At 42.7% G+C, this 16,130-nt stretch overlaps 1 protein-coding gene across 6 annotated transcripts in view; it reads right to left on the bottom strand.

Moving 5' to 3' along the window:
* FGFR2 (fibroblast growth factor receptor 2) overlaps positions 1 to 4,970 on the bottom strand; it is an 87,871-nt gene extending 82,901 nt beyond the window's left edge. For 2 of the 6 annotated variants that reach the window (XM_077258717.1, XM_077258719.1), the window contains exon 1: positions 4,380 to 4,970. The gene's annotated coding sequence lies outside the window, so the exon portion shown is untranslated. The remainder of the gene's footprint in view (positions 1 to 4,379) is intronic. The other 4 variants (XM_077258718.1, XM_077258720.1, XM_077258721.1 and 1 more) reach the window with 2 other exon arrangements.
* Between the last annotated feature and the right edge of the window lie 11,160 nt (positions 4,971 to 16,130).

Genomic DNA, 16,130 nt, shown 5'->3' with positions numbered 1-16,130 from the left:
AGTGCTAACCACTGAGCCACCGTGTTGTCCTTATAAAGACAACAGCATGTAGAAGCCGTCCATATTGGCGATTATTACGTTTTCCCAATTAATTGGAGATTTCAACAGTTTTGGATAAGAGGGCACTTGAAGGACTTAGATAAAGAGCTCCTCCACATGTGAACCAAGAGGCCCATGGTAAAGTTGAGCTGTTGTCCTCCAGCTCTTCTGATAAACGTAGTCCAAAGCAATTTATCAAAGCCACCTTTGCAATCATTACAGTTATTAGCACACTATCAATTAACAGAGCATCTTTAAGCAATGTCAGAGCCAACTCGGAGTCTCATTTCTCCACACTTCAAGCAACTCCTTTCTATGGCCAAGAATTCCAATTATAAGAACATCTCGCCTCATTAAAATGGCACCTTCTTTACACGATTCGTCGCTCTTTAACATAGCTATCTCTAAAGTTCTTTCAAGCCTCCATGTAAAAAGGGGTTTAACCCCTGCTCCCCATTAAATCTAAATCCCTAGAAGGCAAATTGCCTTCATCGCCATTAATTGCACTTACAAATCCCATATAGAATTTCTCATTTTAGTTCCAAGAAGATCTGGCCTCCTCCCTTAACACCCCACCATGGATATTAATTCTAAAGCTTTGTAGAGATCACAAAATGCTTCTAATCTGCATTTTAATTGGCATTCTGTAAAAGGCATGGGAGGGGGGTTGCCTCTTCTCCCTCACTCACTACTTAGAATCAAGAAGCTTTTCGCAACCCCCATTAAAAGTTACAATGAGACCTGAAAGCCTCTACAGCCGTCACATACACTTCACTCTACAGGTTAAGAATGCAGAATTTCACACGAACATACAACCGTAAGTCCCAGATGCCAGAGCACAAAGTACATTCACCGAGCCTGGCACAATACATGTTTCATACAAAGGACATCTAGATTTTCCTCCAGCAAAACACTCCGGTCTTATAGCTTGGAGAGTACTGATAATTACTTTAATTAGATAGCACTTTTCCCCCAAACACTTCAGATCAGAGCATGAAAGGACCATTTACAACCATAGAAGAATCCAAACACTGGGCACATTATAGGCAGAAGAATTGCAGCAGTTGGCATATGTTACTCAACTCCTGAGGTGCATCATAATCAAGTCACTCCAGTGTTTAGAGTCGGGGATGGCAACCTGTGGCTATTTATCTACAATACTCAGGCTGGCCAAAGACCTGAAGATTCCTTCTCAATCTGAGCAGCTCCCAATGTAATTCTCCATTGGGAAAGAGGCAAAGTTTTCTTTCTACAAGTTTACGCATCCATCATGCCACATTTATTTTTGTGATAGTACGTCAACATCACCACCAATGAAGTTCGAGCCAATAAAAGTTGCTAATACATGAACGCTTTTACCTCCAGCAGATCTGATGGTTGTATCACTGGGAGCTCTTCTATAATGTGCTTCTGCATTGGGAAAGAGGCAAAGTTTTCTTTCTACAAGTTTATGCATCCATCATGCCACATTTATTTTTGTGATAGTACGTCAACATCACCACCAATGAAGTTCGAGCCAATAAAAGTTGCTAATACATGAACGCTTTTACCTCCAGCAGATCTGATGGTTGTATCATTGGGAGCTCTTCTATAATGTGCTTCTGCATTGGGAAAGAGGCAAAGTTTTCTTTCTACAAGATTACCCATCCATCATTCCACATTTATTTTTGTAATAGTATGTCAACATCACCACCAATGAAATTTGAGCCAATAAAAGTTTGTAATACATGAACACTTTTACCTCCAGCCGATCTGATAGTTGCATCACTATAGACATTGCAATTTTTATTGGTCAGATTGCTAACAAGAATCTATAGAGCTGAGAACTTAGTTGTACGTACATATTTTTGGCCAGGATTTCCTTCCTAGACTGCATATTAGGACTCATTCAGATATCAGGGGTTTTTTTTCACATACAAGAAAAAAAGTTTCAAAAGTGATTTTGTTCAGTTTTTCTCAGATGAGTATAAAACTAGTGTCCCAAGCTTCTCCTATATGAAAAATGGACAGCATCCAAGTGCCATCCGATTTTTTTTTTTTTTTTATATGCCCATAGACTCCCATTAGCGTTTTTGATCCGAAAACCTGGATCGTTATCAGCCACGTCTCCATGATTTTGCGTAGACCACTTGGTCCGATAGTCTATGAGGCTGTTTTCTATCATAGGTGCAAGTTCTACTTATGAATAAGACGGAAGGAACCTGTGCGTGAAAAACGGATGTCTGAATGAGCCCTTTCCCAAAATTTCATACAAACTACAGAGAAAATTGTGCACTGCGGATCTGAGACCTGCAGTATATGTCGATTTACACTGCAGATTTTGGGTGGAATGGAAAGCAAAGCCGCAGCATTTCAGCAGTGAAATCTGCAGCGTCTTTTTATTATTATTATTTTTTCTTTTTAATCCCTGCCACCAATTGTTGCCTATTTTTAAACACTTTTGGTGCTTTTCTTGGTGGGTCCTTAGGATTTTTTTTTTTTTTTTTTTTAAATCTAGCATTTGGTGCATATTTTAATTATTTTTTCCTTTAAGTTTTTCTATTGGAGACTCGAAAAAAAAATTCTTTTTTTTTTTTCATTTCTTTTACAAGCCACAAGTTAATGCCCAATTCTGAAATATAATTTAGCAATATATACTTCATGCATCCATCCAACAGCTTAAGTGTACATATATATGGACATAACTCGTACCCCCTGAGCTCTCATGGGGTGTAAATAGTTAACCAAGCAGTGATTGCTAACTTTCACTGCACAGAAGAGGAATCCTTTGTTATAATGAGGAACATAAAAGGCCTCTCAGAGAAAATAGGTTTACACTACACAGGGATGTGACATTCCAAGCAGGCCCCAGACATGAGCAAAACCCTACAATTCTCCTGTACCTACCCCCAGACTGTAAATCTGTCACTAGTTAAGACAGTTTTATAACCAGTCAGGTCCAAGCTATTCAGTGCTAGATACTTCATTTAACTATGAATTGAAGAATGCAATGACTGGAGAAGCCTGAAAGCATTTAACCCGCTGCACGCCAGGCATAAAGGGAAGAAAATACTTATTGCAGTAGTATAGTTAGCTAATAAGCACAAATAAAGGTCCTATTCCAAGAGGTGCTGCAGCAGCAAGCCTTTTTAATGGTCCGGTTGGTCGTGCACGTATCAGATTCTTGAATAATATGACCAATACTGAGCCTTGTATTAATAACTATAGCGTTTATGGTGCAAGAACCATTAACGGGACAGATTTATTGGACAGGTTAGTTAGATTGATCGCCATATACCATAATGATGTCACATATACTTCGGAATATCATAAGTGGTATATGACGGACACCGGTAGCGAATCCGCAGTGATTAAATCACGTGTCTGTGAATAATCTGCACCTTTGCAAGGTTGTAGGACACTTGGTTTTGGTTTTGAATGAATCCTTAAGTCTTTGGACAACTTCGCCAGGAACAGAAACTTGCTCTCCAGTCAAACACTTCCAGCCAGTCCCATCTTATAACATACAGATAATACACAAAGGCGAACCCAGTGAACCAAAGCGGAAGATCTAAAGCAGAGCCTTAATACAATGACAGAACGGGACCTCCCTTTACTATTGTTCCACTTTTCAACAATTAAGACTTATATTTCGCCCACGTGAAACGAGACAGGTTCGCATACACGGGCAGATTAACCCTGCCCAAGCCGTGCACCGCTGCCATACCCCTCCATGATTTTGATAAAATTTTACCTAGAGGCCAATTTATGTGCAAAAATAAAAACAAAATTTAAAAGAAGTGATTTCCCAGCAAGCGTACTACTGATACCTGTATTTACATGTAATGCAATATTGTAACAATGCCAACGACCGGTCAGGTTTACGACATCTTCAGATTTTACGGAAGACAAAACATTTTTTTTTATTTATTATGTAAATGCTCATTATTATTCCTTTTCAATAAAAAAAAAAAACAAAACAAAACAAAAAAAACCTTCAATGGAAATAGGCCTTTATGTAAAAAAAAATGTTTAAAAAAAAGGGAATTATCAGGCTACGTTCCCACGATGAGCTTTTGATGTTGCAGGTTTTTTGCACTTTTTTTTTTTTTTCGAAAATACGCAGCACGAAAAACGCACCAAAAACTCATTGTGGGAACGTAGCCTTAAAAGCCTTGTTAACCCTTTATGACCTGGATATTACCTCTATATCAGCATGCAATGAGGTGCTCTTACAAGAATTAAGTAAAGAAACAATCGGCGTCACTCAATGGTAAATCTGGGGAGCGCCGGTTGAACTTTTGGCACATGGGGGGCAACAAGTAAAGACGCAGCAGTGAAATGAACTTTGTTGGCATTACCTGCAGAGACTGTGGTGTAAAAAGATCCCCCTGCCTTGCAGCAGGCGTGTGCCTGGCAAGAGGAAACACAGAGGTCTCAATAACTCTCTAGGGACAGATTCCCAAGTTCAGTTCTAGCAATCAGAAGAATTCATTCCCTTCTCTCCAAGAAATGGACATAAGGATCCCAAGGAGGCACAGTCCAGGGTGTGTAATCCTCAACAGCAAGCAGTGAGTGAGGTTCAAAAGAGGGGAAGCAGCCAGATCCCCCATCCAGGGTGAATGAGTGAGGTCAGCACAAGTCCTGGGCTCTTTTCTTGGAAGATGCAAAAAAAAAAAAAAAAGTCTCTTTTTGTTTTATTCTTTAAGAAGTAGCAATCCAAGGTGCAACAATCCACAACATCAGTTCAAGCATTCCCCAAACACCAGTGTCATTGTATCATCTCCATGAAGACAACAAACAAGCAACATATGTAACAAATAAGTGAACTTCCCAAAGTGAGCAGAGAGGTGAGGTGCAGGCAGTGCAGCCTGAGTGTGAGGAGCAATGGAAAGTGGACGAGGCTTTTCCCTCCCCCTCACTCTTCAGGCACATTCCCAGCCCTCTCCTCCTCCCTGACCACTCCTCTCTGCCTGAAACCTGAACTTCTAGCCCTTCCCCTCGCCCAATCCTGTGGCGTTGCTTTTGGCTTTGCGCGGCAGCCTTTTCTGCCTCCCTCCCATCCTCCTTCTCTCCTCCCATCCTCCTTCCCTCCCTCCTTCCATCCTCCTTCCCTCCTTCCCTCTGTTGCACAGTTTGGCACACATCGCTGCACAGAGGGCTGGTTTGTTTGGATTGGAATTACTATGCTATGTGCACTCTGGCTTTTCTTTTTCCGTCTCTTTCTCTCTAGTTCTTTTTACCTCTTTAATATACACCCTAAATAATAAGCAGATAAAGCGCCATTTGTGCCGTCACAGCCGCCGACACCCGGGGCATCATTGAACCACTCTGTTCCCATGTTGAGTTTTTGATGCTGCAGATTTTCTGCACCATTTCTTCACCTATAATGTAAAATTTGGTTCTTTGCGTTTTTATTGCGTTTTTTTTATATGCATTTTTTGTCTAAAGTTGCTTTGGTTTTGATATCTCCCAGTATTTGGCTTTGCCCAAAATGTATTGATATATTTAGTTGCGTATTACATGTGTTTTTAATTTGTTTCCAGAACCTAAAGCTATGATCACACGTTGCGTTTTTTCAGCAGTTTTTTTTTTCCAATTTTTTTTTTCAATGCAAATTTTCAGCTGCATTTTACAATACCAGCAAAGTCTATGAGATTTCAGAAACCTCATGCACACAGCTTGTTTTTTTTTTTGTCCTCAGTATTTTGTGAATACTTTTGTTTCTGCCAAATGCAGCCTGTCACTTCTTTCAGTGTTATTTTGGCGTTTTTCACCTATTGAAAGCAATGGGTGGTGCGTTTTTGGTGCATAACTGGGCAGATGAGTGATAGAAGTCATGGGGGGTCCTATGAACGGGTCCCTCAGCTTTCCCAAAAATAGATAAAACTATGAAATAGTTGAAATAAGAGGACAAATTCAGGAGGCCAAGTACACATGGTGCTGATAATTTGTAAAATATCTAACAAAAAAAAATTAACTTCACATGTGACAGATTTGTTGCAGAAATTTCTGAAACTAAAAATAAGTTGTATTTTGGTAGGCGGCACATTATAAATCCTTAGGCTAGTGTCACATCATCATATAGATTCTCAGTTGAGAGAATGGGGCAGATTAGGCTAATCACACTCTGATCAGTGTTTGATCAGACTGTGCTCTGATTCTCTCAGATGAGGAGAAAATGGGAAAAAATTCACCATCTTCTCCATTCCATGGAAATTGGACTGCACTCAGATGTCATCCGAGTGCAGTCTGATGCTTTCCACTGGCTCATTGACTTGCATGGCCGAGTGGGATCCGATAATTGGATCTAATTTGTGAATGCTGCATTTGTTTTCATGTACATGGCCCTATCGAATGACATTGGTCCCCACGCAATTAGATGTTTTTTGGATCGCACTCGAACAATACGGTCTGTAGGAATTTCTCCAGTTGTGACTGCACATGCAGATTTTCCAGCGTATATCATCACTGAGTGAAGTCCCATGCAATCTGGATAAAATCTGCAGCATGTGCTGAAATGTGGCATAGGTTAGTGAGATATCAATTTTTTTAATATGCAACAACAAAAATGTCTAGCTTCTCCTTGCCATTAAACAGTAAAAAAACGGACAGCACTTGGATGAAAAGTGGATTTTTCACGGCCCTTGTGACTGACATTTGCGAGTTTGATCCGTGACGTGTTCCAAAAAAGACCAAAAAATCACTGACGTGAACAGCCCCATAGACTGTATTGGAAATGTGTGCTGTTCATGAGAAACCTGGATAGACGAACATGCAGGTGAAAAATGGGCATTTCAATGAGATCTTAGGTTGTGTTCACATTGAAGCTTTTTTGCAGAGTTGTTGAAGCAGAAATTTTCCAAAAACCATGAGAAGTTTGAAAATCACGAGATTTGATTAAAGAGTTAAAAAGTTTCTGCTCCGAAAACCCATCAAGAAAACAGTGCGGCGCACACATAAGATATGTACACATAGAACTGTTCTGCACCAAAAACCAGTGTCAGCAGGAAAAACGCAGTGTACTGTACGCCCAATTTTGCCATGTTTTTGCAGTCTTTTTAGTTGCCTTTTTGCATTTTTTTTTCTCCATTCATTTCAATGGGTGAAAAAATGCTGAAAAAAATTTGATGTTCTGCAGATTTGAAAATACACATTGATGGTTGAAATTTGCAAGGAATAAAGTAAGCAGCGTGTGAATTAGCTTCCAGAAATCTCATTCATGTTGCTGGTACTGAAAACTGCAGCATTTGTTAGCCTTAAAAAAGGAATGAAATAGAAGATGGATGTGAAGAAATATCTGCGTCTCTTGGCAGGAAAATTCAGCCTCAAAAATGTGCGTTTTTGGTGCGGTTTTGGAGCGTATTTTTGCATGTGTTTTTAAAGGCTTTTTTAGACACAAATTTAAGCTAATTGACAAAAAAAGAACAAAAGCTTTTTCCATTCATTGAAAGCAAATAAGAATAGTGGATGGTGATGGTAATAATTATTATGGGTTTGCATAGTTTTTCTTTTTAAATTGTTTAACCAATGACCCATGTCAGGCTGGTGACAGCAGGGGGGCTGCAGTTCATCGCAAGGGGTTGTTTGAAATTTCCTCCATAAAAAGTTAAACACCTTCAGGTTATGGTTACATAAGAGTCTCTATCTCTCAGCTTTCTGCCTATGCACAGTGTATACAAAAGCTATCAATCAGTGATGTGGACGGGCTAGCGGGCAATACAGTGCTCAGCATTCAGAGATCTGCAGCAGATAAAACAGTAATTTAATCAAAACTGTATAAAGCAGCCCAGTAAGGGACATCGCTGGAATCAGGTTGTTAGGAGATGGACATGTGTTCCCCCTTAAAGACACATGTATTGTTACAGTGTATGCTAATGTGTAATGTGTATCGTGGCGTGTTATTGGTGACAAGTGTTATATTTTGCTTGACAGTGGGGAGAGTAAGGGTACCGTCACACAGTGCCATTTTCATCGCTACGACGGCACGATTCGTGACGTTGCAGCGTCGTATGATTATCGCTCCAGCGTCGTATACTGCGGTCACACGTTGCAATACACGGCGCTGGAGCGATAATTTCATGACGTATTTGCGATGTAGAAGCCGTTGGTTACTGTGCGCACATCGTATACAACCTGTGTCACACGATGCAATCATGCCGCCACAGCGGGACACTAGACGACGAAAGAAAGTTTCAAACGATCTGCTACGACGTACGATTCTCAGCGGGGATCCGGATCGCAGTAGCGTGTCAGACACAGCGATATCGTAAATGCATCGCTGGAACGTCACAAATCGTGTCGTCGTAGCGATCAAAATTGCACTGTGTGACGGTACCCTAAGAGTTAATGATTGGGACTATCCCAGAGTGGGAGGGACAAAGGGGAAGGGACAGAGACAGTTTCCTGTCAGGAAGACAGATAGTGCCGAGCCTGCAGTTAAAGCAGACCTATGGTCTCACTAGTTGTCAGAGCCTTGTGATGTGGGTGTCCATGACCTGAGTGGAGACCGAGGTAGTGGAAAGCGTGATCCTGAGTAAAGAGAGAAGTGATCGAAGGATGGGGTGATGCACTGGAGATGGGTCCTGGGACAAGTCGCCTAGCAGTATGTCCCCGAGGTTATAAGGCTGCCGTCACACTAGCAGTATTTGGTCAGTATTTTACATCAGTATTTGTAAGCCAAAACCAGGAGTGGGTGATAATTGCAGAAGTGGTGCATATGTTTCTATTATACTTTTCCTCTAATTGTTCCACTCCTGGTTTTGGTTTACAAATACTGATGTAAAATACTGACCAAATACTGCTAGTGTGACGGCAGCCTATCTCAGAGAGGTAACGGGCTGAGAATAGGACTCTCACTACCTGGACTGTAGTACTAATGATGCTCTATGTGTAAAAAGGAAACGTATGTAAAGTATGGCACCCACTATCTACTGTACATACAGGGGCGTAACGACCGCGGTCGCAGCGGTCGCCATTGCGACCGGGCCCCGCAGGTCAGGGGCCCCGGGCCGGCAGGGCAGGGCCGGGCTGGACATCGGGCACTTCTGGCAAATGCCAGAAGAGCCGATGCCAGTAGTGGGCCGCTGCACTGTTCCTCCCCCCCCCCCGCCGCCGCCGCCGCCGCCGCATTTAACTATACCGGCGTCTATGACACCAGTATAGTTCAATGCAATGATGGGAGGAGAGAGCGTCACCTGACGCTCCCTCTCCCATCATTCCCCGCTCTGCCTCTGACAGTACACTGCGGGTGCGCGATGACGTCATATCATCGCGCACCTGCAGTGTCCTGGGCAGACTGCAGCCACCAGGAGCAGCGCGGGCAAAAGGAAAGGTGAGGAGAGTTTTTTTTTTTCTTTTTCACCGGACTGTGGGGCCATTATCGGGGGGGGGGAGATGAGATGCGGGCTGTGCTCTATATACCCCTGTGCTGGCTGTGCTCTATATACCCCTGTGCTGGCTGTGCTGCATATACCCCTGTGCGGGCTCTGCTGTATATATCCCTGTGCGGGCTGTGCTGTATATATCCCTGTGCGGGCTGTGCTGTATATATCCCTGTGCTGGCTGTGCTCTATATACCCCTGTGCTGGCTGTGCTCTATATACCCCTGTGCTGGCTGTGCTCTATATACCCCTGTGCTGGCTGTGCTGCATATACCCCTGTGCGGGCTCTGCTGTATATACCCCTGTGTGGGCTCTGCTGTATATATCCCTGTGCGGGCTGTGCTCTATATACCCCTGTGCTGGCTGTGCTGTATATACCACTGTGCGGGCTGTGCTGTATATACCCCTGTGCCGGCTGTGCTGTATATACCCCTGTGCGGCTGTGCTGTATATACCCCTGTGCGGGCTCTGCTGTATATACCCCTGTGCGGGCTCTGCTGTATATACCCCTGTGCGGGCTGTGCTGTATATACCCCTGTGCGGGCTGTGCTCTATATACCCCTGTGCGGGCTGTGCTGGATATACCACTGTGCGGGCTGTGCTGTATATACCCCTGTGCGGGCTGTGCTGTATATATCCCTGTGCGGGCTGTGCTGTATATATCCCTGTGCTGGCTGTGCTCTATATACCCCTGTGCTGGCTGTGCTCTATATACCCCTGTGCTGGCTGTGCTCTATATACCCCTGTGCTGGCTGTGCTGCATATACCCCTGTGCGGGCTCTGCTGTATATACCCCTGTGTGGGCTCTGCTGTATATATCCCTGTGCGGGCTGTGCTCTATATACCCCTGTGCTGGCTGTGCTGTATATACCACTGTGCGGGCTGTGCTGTATATACCCCTGTGCCGGCTGTGCTGTATATACCCCTGTGCGGCTGTGCTGTATATACCCCTGTGCGGGCTCTGCTGTATATACCCCTGTGCGGGCTCTGCTGTATATACCCCTGTGCGGGCTGTGCTGTATATACCCCTGTGCGGGCTGTGCTCTATATACCCCTGTGCGGGCTGTGCTGGATATACCACTGTGCGGGCTGTGCTGTATATACCCCTGTGCGGGCTGTGCTGTATATACCCCTGTGCGGGCTGTGCTGTATATACCCCTGTGCGGGCTGTGCTGTATTTACCCCTGTGCGGGCTGTGCTGTATTTACCCCTGTGCGGGCTGTGCTGTATATACCACTGTGCGGGCTGTGCTGTACATACCACTGTGCGGGCTGTGCTGTATATACCACTGTGCGGGCTGTGCTGGATATACCACTGTGCGGGCTGTGCTGGATATACCACTGTGCGGGCTGTGCTGGATATACCACTGTGCGGGCTGTGCTGGATATACCACTGTGCGGGCTGTGCTGGATATACCACTGTGCGGGCTGTGCTGGATATACCACTGTGCGGGCTGTGCTGGCACCCAACACCATGTTGCAGTGCAGGAGATTCCTGCAACAGTCCGAGGCGTATCTAGGGGAAGGGGGTGGGGGGGCGTCACGGAGGTAGGGGGGGGGGGCCCCATTTGGAAGTTCGCACCGGGGCCCATAACTTTGTAGTTACGCCACTGTGTACATAGTTCACACCATATTGCTATTGAGTAAAGGACAGTTTATTGTTGGGTGGTGGTCTCCTGATTGAACTTTACAACACCTGCTCCTGGCCACCTGAAATGACTGGCATCATGCAGGCAGCATGGTACAAGTCCACACACCCAGCCAGGACCCCCACCTTCATGTAACGTGCCGGGACGTAAGAGACCAGTACCTCACTCACGGCTGCTGTAGAAAGGAGCCCAGTAAGTGACATCGCAGGAATCAGGGTCTCTCTCTCTGCAATATACTGCTCTCACATGGGGTACCAAAAACTTGATGACAGATTACTTTTCAAATGTCTAAAATTTTAAATTACTCTTAAACCTGTGATAGTGGATAACTTACTACATGCTGGGGTCCGACAGATTGGACTCCTTACAGTCCTAAGGACTGGGCTCTGCAGGTCCCCATCTGGAATGGAGCGGAGGTGCACATGTCAGACTGCATTCATTGTCTATGGAACTGCCAGACACAGCCAAGCACTGAGATCCATAGCCAGTGAATGCACTGGCTACAGTGACAATGAATACTACAGTAGCAGCACTTTTCTGAGCCGTCATCCTTTCACCTGTGAATTTTGCATCTGATCCTTTGTTTAAAATTTTTTTGAATTTTAGCAAAGTTTCCAAATCCTGACGAGGCTGAAAGTCCGATCCAAACTTTGTTATAAAGAGGTCACACAACAGATACATTTTATCAGTAAAGAAAAAGTACTATGCGATTGCTAAATATTGGTGACAGTATTTTAATTTGTGTCTTTTTTTTTTCTCCAAAAAGCAGCATAGGGTTTTAATGCACATGCACATGTTTCAGTAACATTTTTACTATACCTATAAAAAACACAAAAAAGAGACATATAAAAAAATGATTATTTCTGTAGTTTTTTTGTATCCAGTTTTGCTTATTTAAAAAAAAAAAAAAAAAACGCATCCAACAAACTGCCCCAAATCTGCACGGTGTGACTTCCCAATTACCCAGGCACTAGATGCGCACACAGTGCTGTGAAATACAAGGGTAATAATACAAAATGCCATTTATTATTATGTGAAAATTGCTTTTTTTGGAAAACCTTTCTAACTCCCAAGCAGTTTCTGTAATAAATGCCATATCTGATATTTTGTACAAGTGATTTTAATATTCTAACACCGGAATGACACATCTAATGCAATTGGAAATTATGCAACTTCTTCTTGTGCAAGATCATTGTTCTTTCTTCTCCAGCTTGATACATACACTGACAATAAATAACAAGCAGTATTGTTCTCCCACAGCTTTACCTGTCCATATGTTTAATATTCCGAGTAATAATCAGCAAGCAGCTCCTCGCCTGCAGGTCCCCATCGACCTAATAATTATCACACAAGTGTTATCAAACCATAAATGATTCCGACTCAACACAGACTTCGTCATCCTACAAAACTGCAGGTACCTGCAATTGTTGTGACACTACAACTCCCAGCATATTCAGACAGCCAAGAGTTGGAGTCATAGTGTTGCAACTGATGTGAAAACACAGAATGGAGACCACTGTTTAAGGTTATTAGGAAACAATAAGGGTAGTAGTTTTGCAACAATTGGATTGCCACAGTTGGAGATTACTGCTCTAGTGCCTTCAGGCATCAGCCTGAAAAACTGTGAAATTCTGTCTTGATGGACTTTCATCTCACTGAGGGATTAGCTAATGTGCTGCCCATAGAAGTCTATGGAGAAGTAAAGAGGGAGAGGCAGAGACACACACACACACACATAGATATTCTGCTGCTTCTCATAAGTAACTCCAGCGCTGGATTCACAGCTACACTGCTCATCAATGCTGTATAATGTTCTCATAAAGCTGATGCTTCTGAACATGTGCTGAATGGAGATAGGGGCGTAGGATCTACTGAGTGAGGGTTCATCCACATGAGCAAATAATTGTTTAAATGATGAACACTGCAACTATAACTCACAACAAGAAACAATGTCAGACAAGTAGATGAAAAAACAGGTATTTTCAGAGTGGTAAGCTCCTTCGTCCCTCTCCCTGCATCTCACAATGTCAGACAAGTGTTTATACATCACGAGAATCATGAATAAAATGGTGGAATAGGGATCAATACATTGTCATATTGAACATGGGGCACTGTGGTCACAGATAAGGTGTAGTCGTGTTCAACGTACAGATCCCAAAAGTGATTCTAATTATTTCCATTACATGAATTCATAAGATATTGTACAATCATTTCCATTGGTTAAAAAGAAGCAAATAGGTGAAGCAAATTTTTTTCCCGCTAATTACGAATATATTCTTGCTCCTTCTGCGAATATGTACTCGCTCCAATGCCCCGACTGCTGCTGACCTTCTGCCATAGAATGCTGTCAATCCTAGTTATGAATTTCTGCTCTTCATTTTTGCTGGTTTAGTCGTTGAACAAGAGAACAATTTCAATTCACATTACACAATTTTTGAAAATTGAACAATATTTTTTTCCTCTCGCCTACACGATTTGATGCACAATGAACGAGCGTTCTTGACACATTGTTCAGTCGTTCCTCCCACTCCCATTACACAATTACCGAGAACGATGGATCGTTACCATTAAACTCCGATGGTTTATTGACCAGTATAAATGGACCATGAATGGAGTCGACACAGAACGACTGTTCATTTCAAGTACAGGTGCCCATTAATCCAAAAAGATGGCCAAGTATAATACAGCTCTATCACAAAAAAACTGGAATATTACCCAAACAAAAAAAAGTGAGTCACAGAGCAGAATTCTTATTAAATATATTCTTTTTAATAGAAAATACAAAAGTAATTAAAAAAGTTGTTCATACAATAAATAATAAGGCTGGTGACACCTGGAAACCATGTCAGGTGAGATTAAGGTAATAGATAAATAGTACCAACCTACTGCCAAGACGTGGACAAGAGGATCCGACGCGCGTTTCGCTGTCAGTGCTTCCTCGGGGGGTTGGTACTATTTATCTAATCACTCTTCATCTTCCTCCCTCTGTTCCTTCATCTTATATACATGCCTTCATACATTTTTTTGGCGGTAGTTAGCTTGTGATGATGTGTTTTGCGCAAAGATACTATTGAGTATATTATGGCTCTCTAATGCACCTTATATATTTTTATATGCACTGGCAGTAGTTTATGGACCTTATATTTATTGATACATCTTTATATTTGCTTATATTTTTACTTCACACAAGCATTTAAATTGGAAAGAAGGGATGTGTTTACGGTTTTGAATGTACCTTAATCTCGCCTGACATGGTTTCTAGGTGTCACCAGCCTTATTATTTATTGTATGAACAACTTTTTTAATTACTTTTGTATTTTCTATTAAAAAGAATATATTTAATAAGAATTCTGCTCTGTGACTCACTTTTTTTGTTTGGGTAATATTCAAGTACAGGTGCCCGGTGCATCATGGTGGTATTTTCCATCTATCTTCACCCTTCTATGGCTCTATAAAGCCAGAGCTGTCAATCAAAATAGAGGCGGTTTGCTGAGTTAAAGGGAAAACAAATTGGTGGGACCTGTTTGACCATGCCAAGGGTGCACCGAACGGCTGTTCTTAGTTTAAACAGTAATTCTGTGCCGACAGACTCACTTTTAAGGTGGTATTGCCTGACAATCACGGGAAATCCCGTATGTTTTGAGGCTGTCTAACAGCCATGAAACATGTGGCCCCAGGGACTTAAACATGCCACTCGATCACCCGCTAACTCGAGTAACGAGCACTAGCGCTCATCACTAGTGATTAACCCCCATTGGAGGCCATATTGAATGCCACCCATTTTTTCCAAAATGAGAAAAGACTAAGAATTAATGAAAAAATATTTTTACCAACTTGATAGAAGAGAACATGTTAATAATTTATAATAACTGGGGGATATACCAATGTTTCCTAATTATTACTCGTCTGGACTGTTTGTAATTAAAGATTAAAAATAAAAATGGGCAGACGCCTGTAATTGTCAGACTGAGGAACAGAAAACCCCTGAAGTGAAGAAAAGACATATTCCTATTACTTCCAGGATTACAGAAGACGGACCAAGTCTCCTAATAATAAACACAGTCAGGAAGAGAAGCTGCGAGGAGACTTTTAGGGCGCACGGAATACAAGAGCCATGCAGACCAGAGAAAGATCCCCTCACCATTTATTTATCTTGGGATGGAACCAAGCAGCTTCTAGACATAATATGCACTTTGCCCCATGTACAGCACTGTGTACATGGTTGGGGTGACAGTAGATTTCATTGTTGTCACAGTGCTGAGCCTCCTGACTATAGACACATAGGGAAGACTCATACAAAAAGCCTTTTATTAATTCATTATTCAATGGGAAAGCTGGCGATTGACGTCCACTTAAAGGTATTAAAAGATAGAGGTTCATGAAAATAAGAGCAATAGGGAACATAAAGACTTGTTGCATTCCTACTATACCACTATATATGCGCCTAATATAGGGATACAAAATCGAAATTATGCAGTAGCCAAATCCCCCCAAAATCTCAAAGGGGATCAGTCACCAGATCTTACAATACATACATTATTAAATAACTCTGTTAGACCTGATGAGATTGGGGTGCACGTTTTAAAAACCATGTTAGAATGGCTGTATAACGCTGAGAACAAAATTTGCATAGGTGCAGAGAAGATGGAGAACTTGGTGGATGGAGCGGACAAGCCAGTCCATAGCATCAATGCCTTTATCATACAGGAACTGCTCACACACTTCAGCTACATGAGGCCTAGCTTTGTCATGCATCAGAAGGAGTCCAGGTCCGAGTGTACCTGCATGTGGTCTCACAGTGAGTGAGGATCTCATCTCGGTACCTAATAGCAGTCATGGCACCTCTGGTGAGCACATGGAGGGCTGTGCGGCCCTCCAAAGAAATGCCACCCCACACCATTACTGATGATCCACTGCCAAACCAGTCATGCCGGAGGATGTTGCAGGCATCAGAACGTTCTCCATGGCTTCTCCAGGCTCTGTCACATCTATCACATGAGCTCAGTGTGAACCTGCTTTCATCTGTGAAGAGCACAGGGTGCCAATGTCTAATCTGCCAATCTTGGTGATCTCTGGCAAAT

Source organism: Ranitomeya variabilis, chromosome 4 (assembly GCF_051348905.1).
Source record: "Ranitomeya variabilis isolate aRanVar5 chromosome 4, aRanVar5.hap1, whole genome shotgun sequence".
NCBI lineage: Eukaryota > Metazoa > Chordata > Amphibia > Anura > Dendrobatidae > Ranitomeya > Ranitomeya variabilis.
Note: the sequence above shows the minus strand (reverse complement) of the source record. Positions and strands in the feature narration are given on the sequence as shown.